This window comes from Myxocyprinus asiaticus, chromosome 2, assembly GCF_019703515.2.
Source record: "Myxocyprinus asiaticus isolate MX2 ecotype Aquarium Trade chromosome 2, UBuf_Myxa_2, whole genome shotgun sequence".
NCBI classification, from domain to species: domain Eukaryota; kingdom Metazoa; phylum Chordata; class Actinopteri; order Cypriniformes; family Catostomidae; genus Myxocyprinus; species Myxocyprinus asiaticus.
Genome location: NC_059345.1, coordinates 27,599,808 through 27,613,800, shown reverse-complemented (window position 1 = coordinate 27,613,800; position 13,993 = coordinate 27,599,808). Strand labels below are relative to the sequence as shown.

General features: G+C 37.1%; 1 protein-coding gene across 15 annotated transcripts in view; it reads right to left on the bottom strand.

Annotated features, from left to right (window-relative positions):
- LOC127450578 (transcription factor SOX-6-like) overlaps positions 1-13,375 on the bottom strand; it is a 178,689-nt gene extending 165,314 nt beyond the window's left edge. For 10 of the 15 annotated variants that reach the window (XM_051714888.1, XM_051714843.1, XM_051714933.1 and 7 more), the window contains exons 1-2: positions 12,981-13,375; positions 10,184-10,309 (exon numbers count right to left, since the gene is read on the bottom strand). The gene's annotated coding sequence lies outside the window, so the exon portion shown is untranslated. The other 5 variants (XM_051714847.1, XM_051714825.1, XM_051714836.1 and 2 more) reach the window with 5 other exon arrangements.
- Between the last annotated feature and the right edge of the window lie 618 nt (positions 13,376-13,993).

The window sequence follows — 13,993 nt, the reverse complement described above, 5'->3', positions numbered from 1 at the left end:
AGAGACAGAAAAAATTCTTCCCCTCTGACACTGCACCACAAGTCGTTCATGTGCCATCATCACTCAAGCTTGCATCCCCTTTGCACGCACACATACACACCTCAACACACCAAGACTCCTGTACAAATACCAATCACTGACATGTTTCACTCTGACATTGCTCTGAAGTATTGATACTATACTTAAATTATGTTAAAATAACATCCTTATAGTAGAAGCAGCTAAAAATGGTCCAGGAGGAGAGAAGTGCTTTCAAGGTAACAGCAGGATTAGGTCCACAGCTCTCAGCTCTAGTACTAAATGGAACAAGCGGTTTCATTCTGTAAAAAAAACCCTGGCTCTGGGACAATCAGTGTTGCACTGAGAAAATGTCTCATTTGCATCCCGACAGACCCCATTAGTTCAGCCCTGTGTCATAGTTTCAGTTTCTTTCTTGGTAGAGAGGCTATGAGTGTGTTATGAGTGAGCTCTTTCCAGCTGCAGGACAACATGCCCGCTGGTAGAACAAGACTGGTGAGGCTGTAAAACTGCCAGGATCGCCCCTTATTCCATTTTCTCTCTTTCTGTGAAGTTTGTATGTTCCTGAACACTGGCCTAAGATGAGTGGTTCAGACTCTGTGTGTGGTGTGTGCCAGTGTGGGTATACTGAAAGATTGTCGAAGAGGCTTCAAGGAGATGCATGGGAGGCGAAGCCACAAGATTATCTCAGATTTCAGTCATGCCATTAAAAAGAAAAAAGAGAGAGAGAGAGAGAGAGAGAGAGAAAGAGAGAGAAAGCGATCACCACATTATAGTTCACTCATTCAGCTTGACTTGGCTTTAACTAACTACAAACAGCTCTCTGACACAGCCCCCTTGCCACTAAGACTACTTACAAGAAAAACTTGTGCTCCTAGCCCTTCCTGCCCCAAAGATTTAGCATGACAAACTAATGAAAAAGAGGATAATATTTTATTCAATTTCAATATTTTTACTCCTCCACAAGAAAAGATTCACTTTTTCCAGCTTGCCGTTTTTCCTTTGGTGTGGTTAATATATATTCGCAAAGCCAGAAAGAGAGGAAAATACTGCCATTTGGATACACCACATGATTAGTGAGTTCATACTACTTTGTTTGAGAATGCATTTGCTTGTCCACTATCTTCAAGCTACTGGTGCCATGACCCCAGGAACGATGACCCTTAAAGGAGCTTCATGGGTCACATTAAGTCCATACAGCCCTAAACAAAGAGGCCTATCTCCATGGCCGCAGCTTTGAAATAAGACTAACATCATTAACTGCTGAGTCTCTTCACATGAAGACCACTCAGAGTCAGACAAGCTGCTCCTCCACTCTGTCTCTTTCTCTCTAAACTGTGATGGCAAGGATGGCAGATCAAGCTAACACACACACACACACACACACACACATCACAACAGCTGCTGTCACCACTTCAAAGGCTGTTCATGGACACATCCATAACTGTAGTCAAGTGCTTTCTGTCAGTCTGTCTGTTTGCAGAGTATACATCCCCATCTTACTCCACTGACAGTCAGGTAACAGAGGCTTTCACTTCTTCAGAAAGAAGAGAGAGAGACAGAGGAAGAGAGAGAAAGAGAGAGAAAGCCACACTTGTGGTTTGGTCTGCTGAAGTCATTTTCTTGTGACGCACATGTACTGCAAAAAGTCTTTAAAACTACGAGCGGGTGTACATAATCATGGTATAAGGAAACAAAGGGAGCTGGTTTCAGGGCGACAGAAATACTTCAGCTTAACTGCTGTCAGAAACACAGCCAAAATCATTCCTCCCCTCACCTTACCTACCCCTTTCTTTGTCACTTTAATTTGTTTTTGGCATTATTTATCCTGAGTTTCCACTAAAAAACTGTGGGTTATGTGATTTTGGCAACATATCTCCTAATTTTTCCATATAATTTTCCAAAAATACAGATGTCCTATCGCTATTGATAAAGACTTGCATAACAACAAGTTTCCCTTGCAATTAACTACCAGCTTCTGGTTTCTGAGCAGCAAATATCCAAGACACATTCTAGACCAGTGTTTCTCAACTGGTGGGTCGCAACCCAAAAGTGGGCCACAGGTCTATTCAGACTGGTTCTTTCCCTTCGGATAGGGCTGCCGATGCAAATTTAATGATAATCTCTCGTTCAGCTAAAGGCTTCTCATCTGCACTGCGATATTTTTGCAGTGCGATTAAAGCTTTTGCACGATTGTAATGGAACTAGCTCGGGCTAATGAAGATCTGCTCACTCGTGCGTGCAACAATTGGTCTTCCCTCAATATTGCGGCGCACAGACCATAAAACTGATGACCCATTTGTATTCTAGTGAGAATTTTCTAGTTTAAAGTGCTATGGACGAACTCAAGTCAAACCTCTCAAACAGTAGTCAGCCCAGACATGCCAAACAGCACTGAGGAGGAAAAGAGCTTTACTGTGCTATGCACCAAAATAAAGTTGTTATTTTTTTCATTAGACATCATGACCTTTACAAAATTGTTTCACGATTTTACAGTAGTAAAAGTGTCTGTGATATTTTGACAAAAAATTTTTTGTTTCATATTAAATAATCTATTAGGTAGAATCTACCTAATTTTTATAACAACAGCGGCAGTTGTAGTTAAAATTTATAAATGTGTTTCAGCAAATTTCTTTTCACGTAAATACCATAATTTATTATTTTTATTTAAGACTAGCTACACTGACATAACCATGATAAATAGGCTCATTACCTTTTAAAAGGGGGTAAAGAAAACTTCCTGTACACTGTAAAAAACAATTGTTTTAAAAACACTAAACAAACAGTAATATTCCGGCAGCTGGGATGCCAAAATAATTCTGTGAAATAACGGAAAATAACTAACTCGTAAAAATACAGTAATTTTCCATAATTAAAATACAGTTTGTTGCTTTAATTTTACTTGAGATCTTCTGTATTTTTTTTTTAGCTTTTCAACAGTTTCATACATTAAATACAATTATGATAAATTTGTGAATGTATTTTAACAGTCTTTTTATGTAGAAAAAACAAGATTTTCCTCATAAAAATGGAAATGTAAAAAAATGGAAATTTTATGGTTATTCACAGTTACAGGTTTTCCATATTATTCTACATTACACATGTAAATTCACAGTCTATTTCTGTAATTTTATTAATATTTTTCTGTACTTTAAAAATACAGGAAAAAACCTGTAAAATAAAGAGTAAAAATTAAATAAAAATAAATAAATAAATGTTACAGTGTATCTTCTGTTGTTGACATCAACAACAAAAATAATGGCACTTGATAAATGCCCTTATACTTGAAAACCATGAACAAAACTATGCAAGATAAAAGAAAATCCAACCCAGGACACAAAATACAGGTTTTTTTTTTTTTTTTTTTACTATGGTGGGTTGCCACTTGATGTCCAAGGTAAAATCCGGGTCCCGAAGTAAAACCAGTTGAGAAACACTGTTCATCACTGTCATGACTGCTATGTTGCTTGGAACTGCACCCAAGACTTTCACACACAGTTGCACTTGTGCATATGGTTGTGTGACAATAAAAGTGATTTGATTTGATTTTGATTCTAGACTAATCTTGTTATCAAAAAAAGCCAGAGGCAAAGCCATAACAATACTGTTTAAGAAGACAGCAACAGGCTTTCTTTCACAAAACAGAAAATTCCTCAGGAATTCAAAGACCCTTTTGTCTGGAGATGAATTCTGCTCTGAGGTTTGGGGTGGATATTTCTTTGACACAGTTCTTAACACAAATGTATCTCTATGTTATAAGGCAGGGGTGTCCAAAGTCTGGCCCACGGGCCATCTGCGGCCCTCCGACTGCTCCAATGCGGCCTGCGAGAGAGTTTAGAAATAGAACAGAATGAGGCCCGCTATGGAGAAATTATATGAAATTCATTTTCTGGGCACTGGATGCCGCTATCACGTGCAGCCGCTATTCACAGCGCATCGTCTCTGCTAGTGCGTTCTGTATCGTCACCAGCTTCATCCACTGACAGAGTTCAACAGGAGTTTGGAATACTTCTTATTTCCAAGGATGAAGCACCCCACAGAAAGAATGATGCATTTATTAAAGGACTGACATCAGGTTAGATAATTTACTCATGTACATGTTCTTGTTAAAATGTCCCGATATCTCACACCATACAACTGAGTAGAGCTGCTGTTGTGCGAGTGGCTGAACAGAGTTTACTGAGCACGCACAGAGATGAACAAACTGAGCATCCTCTTCCAGAACGTCCTCTGTAGCACTGGGAAGTATACTGTAATTAATTGGTTTGTTCTGATATTTCGTTGAAACAAGAAAAATGATTCACGGGCTTCCCAGCACCATTTCAGTGAGGACATACTGTAGAAGAGAGCGCTTAAAACACTTGCACATCTGTTCCTGATGCGCGCTCAGCTTGCACATGCACATCTACAAATTAAAATGAAGCATGATCATTTTGATCAAATTAAAAACGTATTTGTAATGCAAGTATCAACAGAACAGAAGTTATAATTGTATAGCTATAAAGAGTAATTCCTTGCATCAATTCATAAAGTGATCAAATGTAATCTGATTCTGATTATTGTTATGGGTCACACCCAACACTCAGTAGCAGATCTATATGTTCTTTGCAGTGCCACAGAATGGACGTCAAAAAGATAAAAATGTGAATAAATGAGTATAATATTTGGTATAAGATGCATAACTGTTCCATTATAAGAGTTCTTTGTGAGTGAAATACCTTATCCTTTATTTACATGTAGGGCCTACACAAGCATACCATAGAGCACAAATTACGATTAAAACTTGCATAATAAGCATACAATATAAAGATCATGCATAGTGGCAATCTAGTAGCTTCTAGACATTTTTTTAATTATTATAGTGATGCGGCCCACAGCACCTTATTTGTTCCTGCATTTGGCTCCAGACCAAAAAAGTTTGGACACCCCTGTTATAAGGTAACACAATCATGCTTTTTATCATAAGCATGCCAGAATGCACAGCTTAACTGATTTGCCTCCCACCCCCCTCCCTCCAAAAAATCTAAATATAATTTTTATGTTATAGTATTATTGAGCTGTACTGTATATAACTGTATATACCATAGTTTGCAATAAAATGTGTTTTAAACGCCCTTGCAAGAAACCCTACTGCCAGGCTTTTTATTTTTAAAAGCAACACTCAACTTAGACATGGCCGTGTAGATCTCTGTGCCATGTCACGTTGGATCGAGTACTCAGACCAACTCACTTAATTTTGAGATTTATTACATAGGAGAGATTCACAACATTCTAGAGTAATACATATTGATCTGTTTAGTTGCATGTACTGTATGTTTGTCATAGTAAAATTATAGTAGAGATAAAGGCTCTCTGCCAGCTTCATCTAACTGGCTCATGTCTATTTGCAGAGTGTTCAGAGAATGCAGAGTCTTTTGCTGTGCACCATGCAGATCCCTTTGTGATGGCAAACTTACAGTATCATCTTAGGTTAATGATCAATTATTTTCTACCATGAAAGACCAGGATTACCGCAAATACTAAAAAAGCTCACTGCCACTGACTGCTTCTTAATCTTTGTTTGACATTGACTTAGCTGATACAGCACACTTCCATCACAAGATGATGTTATATGAAACTAAAATACGTGCATCTTAAGATTTACTATATTTATTTTTATGGCAGCAGATTCAGAATCATTTAAGGAGTAAACTGATAAACACTGGATTAAAAAGTCACTGAATTTTGATGTCAGTAGAGTTTCAGACATAAAAGATAAGGGTGATTACAAAGTCTCAATTATAACAATTCAATAGGTTAATGTACACAATAATTATCCATTATGCTACAATAAGCGTGATGACTCCATAACCAGCCCCTTAAATTCAACTGCCCCGCAAAGAAACGACCACCGCAACAGAATGTCAGGTTATATTTATGAAGCCTCTTTGATTCCCTTAAAACACAGCACAGGGCAATAAATTTAAGAATTAAAATGTGCAGTTAGATACACGGATCTGTAACAAACCAGCAATTTAATAGTACATTTCTCCACATGCTTAAAAAAAATACGAATGCCGTAAAACCAAACAAAACATAAAAATTGCTAACTGATCTACACAATTTAGCAATGTTTGCAACTAAACTGGCCAGAACTGAAAGTGAAAGAAAAATGAGAAATGGGAAACAAAAACACATTCCCGAGCAGAAAAGCACTAGTCCTAATCAAAAGATTGATTCACATTATTTATTCATGCGCCAATTAAAGGTTAAACACATGCCAAAGCCTGTGTGTCAGAGAGCAGCTGTAGCAAGACAGAGATATAGAAAAAGAAGGCCACAACAAGAAGGTTAAGGAAAAAGCAAACTAACTTTGTCTTGAAATGGTTTTGGCCAGCAGACAAGCTCTCCACAAAAGAGCATGGACTGGCATAAACATTTGTACAAAATTATAAGTGCATTTGGAGACGCATGCAGGAGTCAACCGCCTGCACACGGCTCCCCGCGCTCACTCTCTCCCAGCAAACCCTCCACCCCAGAGCGTGTGTGTATACGGGCTCCAAACCACTGCATTTTAATTACTGCCAGCAAGCACAGTGAACCCCTTTGAAATGGAAATGGACCCAGAATATTCTTTTGCGCAGCAGAAATCTTCTTCTGGTTTGAAAAAAAAAAACAAAAAAAAATATTCTACACCAGAGCCGATATCTGATAATGCTGATTATATCCACAAATAAAGCCAGTGTCAAAAAACCTCACAGTTCCAGAAATCTCTACCATTAAATCTACATATTCATGTTTGCTTATAAGAAAGCTATGAGGAGAGATAACAAAAAGAAAATAATAAAGAATGTAGAAGGCATATTTGTCATACACCTAATTTCAAAGAATTGTAGGCACACAACGCACCTTATTGTTGGTGAGATCAAGTAAAGTTAGAATATGATGGTCTGGGCAATGGTGTGTATTGATAATTTAAAGGAATATTCTGGGTTCAATAGAAGTTAGGCTCAATCGACAAAATTTGTGGCATAATATTGATTACCACAAAAATTACTTTCGTCTCGTTCCTTCTTTAAAAAAATCTGTGTTGGAGTGAGGCACTTACAATGGAAGTGAATGGGGGCCAATGCGTAAATGTTAAAATACTCACTGTTTCAAAAGTATAGCCACAAGACATAAACAATATGCATGTTGACATGATTTTAGTGTGATAAAATCGCTTACTAACCTTTTCTGTGTAAAGTTATGGCCAATTTTACCTATTTGTTGCCATGACGATGTAATGTCAACAAACCCTAAAACACTAAAAGGACTATAGAAATGACGATTTAAACAACTTCACAGTTCAAATAATACATGCGTTTTAACAGAGGAATTATTGTAAATGCTTTTATAAAATTATAAGCTTCACATTTCTGCCTTTAAACCCTTCAAAAGTTGGCCCCATTCACTTCCATTGTAAGTGCCTCGCTGTAACCCCAATTTTTGCTTCTTTTTTTTTTTAAGAAAAAGAGGGACAAGTCAAAAAAGAAAAAGTATGGTAATAAACATTATGCCACAAATGTTGTCGATTGAGCTTAAGTTGTATTGAACCCAGAATATTCCTTTAAAGAGTAGCTCTATTTTTGTGCTAGCACAACCATCTGGTTAAAGATGAGGAGAAAAAAGCATTTAGTATTTCTGAAAAGCTTCTCTCTCACAGGTTCATTGTACAGCACTAGGCCACAGATAAATATGCTTTTTTAACACAGGTCAAAGAGATGCCTTCATTTACAAAGAGTGTCCGAGACATCAAAGACATATTCGGTTTTCTATTCTTGAGTGAGTGTAATGTCTAGAACTAAAGTTGCAAAAGGGCAAAACACATAAAACCATTTAAAAAAATAATTTGCTGTTTGGATTGTTGAAAGACAGTACTGGTATTTCACAAGGCCTCCTGAGCTATAGCTTCACTTTCTTTTTTTCAGAGGAAAGACTGCAATTTGGGCGTGTTGTTAAGCCACAGATAAATATAGGTTGGATAATTTGTGCTTGCGCTGGAGGAAAGAAATACTTAGGTTCTAATGTTAAAGGTCTTCACAGGACTACAAATATACTTATTTACTATCAGTCATTTGATTGTTGCACCACGATTACAGCTTTGATTTTGTTTCTGTGTGCCCAGGGGCAGAATTCATGTATATGTAAATCATTAAATGATAGGAGATACTGGAATCCCTGGGGAACTCAAACAGCTGTAAGTGTGCCATCTTCATTGATGACAATGCATCTGTCTTTCTCCAAGAATGCAGTGCATAGCTCTGAGAAAAGCCACTGCCATGCATTTAAAACATCATTAGACATGTAAATCCAAGATTTGCAATTTAAACATGGTGAAACTCAAAAAAGAAATTAAAGCAAATGCCACCTTCCTTGTGTCTTCCTCATTTCACTAATTAGTAGCCTAACTTACTATAATTAAAAGTGCAGTATAGCTTCAATAACACATTCCAGAAACTTGAGAGATTCTGCCACAAAAAAAAAAAAAAAAAAGAAAAGAAAAAAAAAGCCTTCTAATAAACATGTTGCCATCGGTTTTGATCATTGTTGAAATATTCCACAGCAAATTAGCTAACACTTATAAAGACAGATGTCACAACATGTGCTGCCACATTTCCTCCTCATGCATTCCTCCCCTACTGCTGGCGTGCTGCTTACCTTTACCAGGCCTGCTGTTGTTTACCTCCAGTGTTGTTTATCATTAGAATTCTGCTGGCACTGTTCTAACCCCTCCGATACAAAGCATAGCCAGACTAGAGTTGTGCCTGAGCATCTTCCACTGTTTCAACATGCTTTAGTCCACTATATACCTGTCTGTGTATGTTACGCTGATTCTGCGTATGTGTTGGATAATGCGCTAATACATTCCGTATGCAAATTGACAATAAAAAATATTATTTTACATTTTAAACAGGGGTAAATGATGAGCGGTATAAATATTAACTTAAAATAAATATTTTTGTTCTCATTGTAATATAATTTTGAAGACAAATAAAAAAAAAAAAAAAGATATTCATTAATGAACTTGTTATAAGCCTAAGTGGCCATGCGCTGTCAAAAGAAAAGAAAACAATCCCTCCTCTTACTTCATCCCTCACTGTATCTTTAAGATATACATCCATTTAAGGAGTATAAATATTATTTAAACATTAAAGACATCCACATAAACTTAGCTTAACTAAGGTAAGTAATGATATTTTATAAAACAAAGCCAATGAATATTGTGTAGATGCCTGAGCACCAGAAATTCATCGAAAATAGATTAAACCTGAAAATAACAGTTAGGGAGATCTGAGACAATAATACACAAGTACCAAGACATATGGCTGACAACCTCTGGAAACAACAGACTGTGGCTGGCAACAGAAGCACATGAAAGGGAATTATTCAAAGTTAATTTACTGTCCAGGTTTTAGGAGTAATAATGCATTTGACTGATGCCAGCGATGCAATTCATGTCCCAGAAGAAGCCACCAGCAGAGATAAATATACTATATTATAACTATACAACATACGATCAACTATAGACAAAAAAGTGATTGTCTCATTCCAGGAATATTAATTATATAAAATATTGAGTACCCATTTAAAAAGGTTTGACATCTATTCCTCTTACTTTTCCTTAAATTTAAGAGAAACCATGAAAAAACTTCTGCTCCATTTTTTTTTTTTTTTTTTTGCTTTCAAAAAAATTGCATTTAAAACTTGGGTATAAAGATTTTGTGCTGACCATAAGATTCTGACCATTCTGGTGGCATGAAATTCAAACACTCAGTAACTGCATAGGGTCTGAGAGCTTAACTGATTGTCTGCAATAGTGTTTAAACAACGAGTTAGAACTGAACAGATTAATTGCCTCAATCCTAAATATGCAAAACTATCATCACTGCATATAAATATTTCATCGAGGCATTTTACACACACACACACACACACACACACACACACACACACACACACACACAAACTACAATATCTGGAGGAGCTGACAAAAACAATTATACAATTAAACAATTAACTATTCTTCACATATCAAATTGACCAATGTGTTAAAAATGCATATTTCAGATATCGAGTCACTAATGAGATATCAAAGAGGAGATTCAAACACAAGCGAGAATGCGGTCCAAATCTCTGAACTTACTGGCAACATAAGCGTTCGTCTGCGATCTGTCCGTAGTCTATATATCTGCTTGCCGGATCCAGTTAGGAAATGCTCTTTACTCTCACAAAGCCACAAGGTCCTGCACAAATCCACGGGCAGAAAGTCCTGAAAAACAAACAGAGATTATCATTATCTCAGACTCGTGGAAAATGAAAGTGCATCGGAGGATGATATCGTTATAAAACTGCGCATAAACTTGGATTCACACTTAATTTTTGCTCATTAAAAAACGTTTGAAAAATCCAACCTATAGGCATGGTAAAATGGTAATGGATAAAAAAACAAAACTTTAAACACCCTGCGGTGAAGTGTAGAAAAAAAAAAGAAAAAAAATACTTGCGTACATTTGAGAGGTGTGCTCTTTATAAAAGAGGGGTTCACTATCAGCATATGCTATATGTCTGGTCTTTAACTTTTATTTTACATTTGCATGTTTTAGACAACACGTTATTAATTATATGTGTTCTATATTTCGATTTGCTTATTAAACATGCACATGGTTTGTCTTTTCAGTGCATGGCTTAGGGAAAATAAAACAGGCTATATCTAAAGGCACAGGCAAACATCGAATGCTGTCCATCAAAAGACACCCTTTCTCAAAGGCAGTGAATAAGTCTATCTCTTGTGAGTGCGGCATATCCCTGTACAGCAATCAGGACAATGTGCTGAACTGGCAGTCTAATTATAAATGTTCCATTGGGTTCCAGTGCCATCTTACCTTATGAGGGAACAGCTAACAGCAACTGCTCAAAACAAAATGCCATCACGGGCTCAACTTCACCCCAACAGAAGAACAAGCCAAAGGGATTGTTTTTCAAACAGCCCCCCTCTCACTTAAGACAAGAATGTATTATTAGACACCCGGTTATTCTTATAGACTGGACAGCATTTCAGGAGAGAAAAACTTGCACAGTTAAGCTGTGTTTAATTAATTAAGGTGTCAGGTTGCGTCCCTGCACGGGAACAACTAAGCTTTTGTGTTTCTGCTCTGGGCTTTAAAAAGCAAAGTGGGGACAAAGTGTTTCGCTTTCTAGCGTTGGTAACTGTAAAGTGTATATTTTGTAGGCTATTCCATGTTTTATTTGAATTTCCCCATTGACGTGTTGTCCTCCTGGCGACCCTTTCGGAGTTTCTAAAAGTCTTTAAATTCCTTCATACGTCAGCGTGCTGTGTTGTGCTTCTTTATAAAATATTATCACATCGCGTCCAGCAGTGGAAAGGCGCTTATCTGTTTCTGTGAGGGTCTACTTTTGGGAAACACCCATGAGAAGATGGGCTATCTGTATCTTACAGACTGAGTTCACACACTTTGCGCTCTGTTTGTCCTCTCAAAACCTCTATGCACTGTTTCTGGAAATCTCAAAAGCATCATGTAGCGCATAACAAAAACAAATGACAAAGACACACACTGATGCAAAGTGTACTATATCATCTAAATGAAATGACTAACAATGGGAAACAAACGTTGAAAAAAAAAAAAAAAGTTCAAAAATTTAAACAACTCTGATTTTGTTGAAGTTTCTCCACTACACGTTCTGTCTTATAAAAAATAATAATAATAATTAAAAAAAAAAAATAATAATAATAATTGCGATAATCTGTAAAGAACTGTGTGTAACACGAGGCAGATAATTTTAATGAGCTCTTTTACCACTCACAGATAAAATAACAATCATTCTGATAAAATAATTGCACGCATTACCTTTTCCGGAGTTCACTTCCTATCAGTCTGAACGTCGTGTATTTCGTTGAACCGTTTCTCGAGCTGTGAGACTAAAAAAAGTCTGCTTGTCCAAGTTGCATATTGTCTCTAAATGGATCAGCTTTGGATGAGGTGTTCATTTTAATTTATGGCTTATGCATTCTTCAGGGGTCATTATGCCTGACCACGAGCGAAAGTTAAGTAAGAAACAATTCCCAGGCTCACAGAGAGAACAATTTTGCCTTACTCTTTTCTTAAACCCACATACCTTTTTAGCTATTTCTTATAGGAGATGTGTCCGATCTTAAATAGACAATGCATACTTGTTTCTTAACAGAGCGAATCTTAAAGCACGTCGAATCGGACCTGTGAGGTTCCTGAGGTGCCTCTACTGTACCTATAGGGGCCGTCCTCCGTTATTGTCAAGGAAGAGTACCGCTCTGTGGACAAACGTGAAATTACCTCTTATGGAGGGAAGTTTCCCGTCGTCCGGATGACAACTTTACATTCACTTCTCTAAAATAGTACGGATTAGTACAATGGCACTGCATCCGGAGGAATAATCGTAGCGATATTGTTAGACATAAAACCAGCGCAGGACTATTACTCAATATAGTTGTGTTATTGTTTCAGTTCGGCGCGTGCGTTCACGAGTAGACTCCGATAGTTCAAAAACGGACAAATAAGTAAAAACAAAACATTATAACTGCAGGGAATACATGGAAGAACATTCGGTGTAACGTTTGATTCACTTTTTCTGCTAATTACCATGATTTTAGCTGTTTTTTATTTAGTCGCTCGCGCCACATCATTCTACTGAGTGTAGGCTACGCATCTCTTTTAGCTGAAAATGCTCGTTAAGACATGTAAATCCAAGACAAACCAAACATTTAAAGACTTTAGATCCTTACTGTAAGGTTAAGATAAAGTAAACGTTAACATACAGTCTAAACACAGTAGCTGTTCTTTGTAAAAACAGTGAGGAGCGGTGTTACTACGCTAAATGACGATCAACACAACATGACGAAAACGCACGAAATCACGGACGGCAGGTTACCAATGATAAAAGTTTACCTTGATGTGAGCAGGGTACCAATCACAAACACTCGTCTTCGCTGTATCCCGTTTTTGTTTTGGAATAGGTTAGAAATGATGAACACTGATCTGTTGTAGAGCAAAGAAAAAAGAAGAAGAAAAAAAATGCTAAAGTGTATCGCTTCCACTGACCGTAGAGGGAATCCCGCTTTGGCTATATGAAGTTGAACTGTCAAAACTGCTGAGAAGAGATTAGATGTAAGTATATTTATCGCGTTTTTCCTCTCTACTCTAAAACAGACGCGAGAGAAGACGATGGTTACTGCTGTCAATCTTGGCAATCAATGCAAGCGGCCATGTCACAAGAATTCAAAGCATTTCCCGTCCTGCAACATCAGAAAGTGAGTGGCCAGGGCATTGATCTGAGGAAAGAGGCAGGGCTCCCCCTCCCAGACAACAAATGAGAGAGAGAGAGAGAATGGGTGAGAGAGAGAGAGAGAGAGAGAGAGAGAGAGAGAGAGAGAGAGAGAGAGAGAGAGAGAGAGAGAGAAAGAGAATGAGTCTTTAACGGGGTTGGGTATAGAGTAGCGAAGATTGTTTGGGGGGGGGGGTGGCTCTGGTGATACATTTTAACCTCAGATATCAGGAGCAAAACATAGGCTATATATAGGTTATAAATATATAAAATATACCATATGCATATGTTTATAAAACATATACATTTAAATGCATTTTTGCAAATATAAGAGTTATGTTTTGTTAGTAGCCATTTTTGTTAAAGTTGTGTGTGTGTGTGTGTGTATATATATATATATATATATATATATATATATATATATATATATATATATATATATATATATATATATAGTTACAGCCAAAACTATGTTCAAAGTTCACAAATTGCAGTTGCAAAAGCATTCATACTGAGTGCTGATTATGTAAAAGATAGGTGAATTTGATCTTTGTACGGATTTCTATATAATGGGCCAATTTTGTCACAAAGGTTATGTTAGGACTGCAGCCCATAATTAAATTTGTAATGTGAAGGT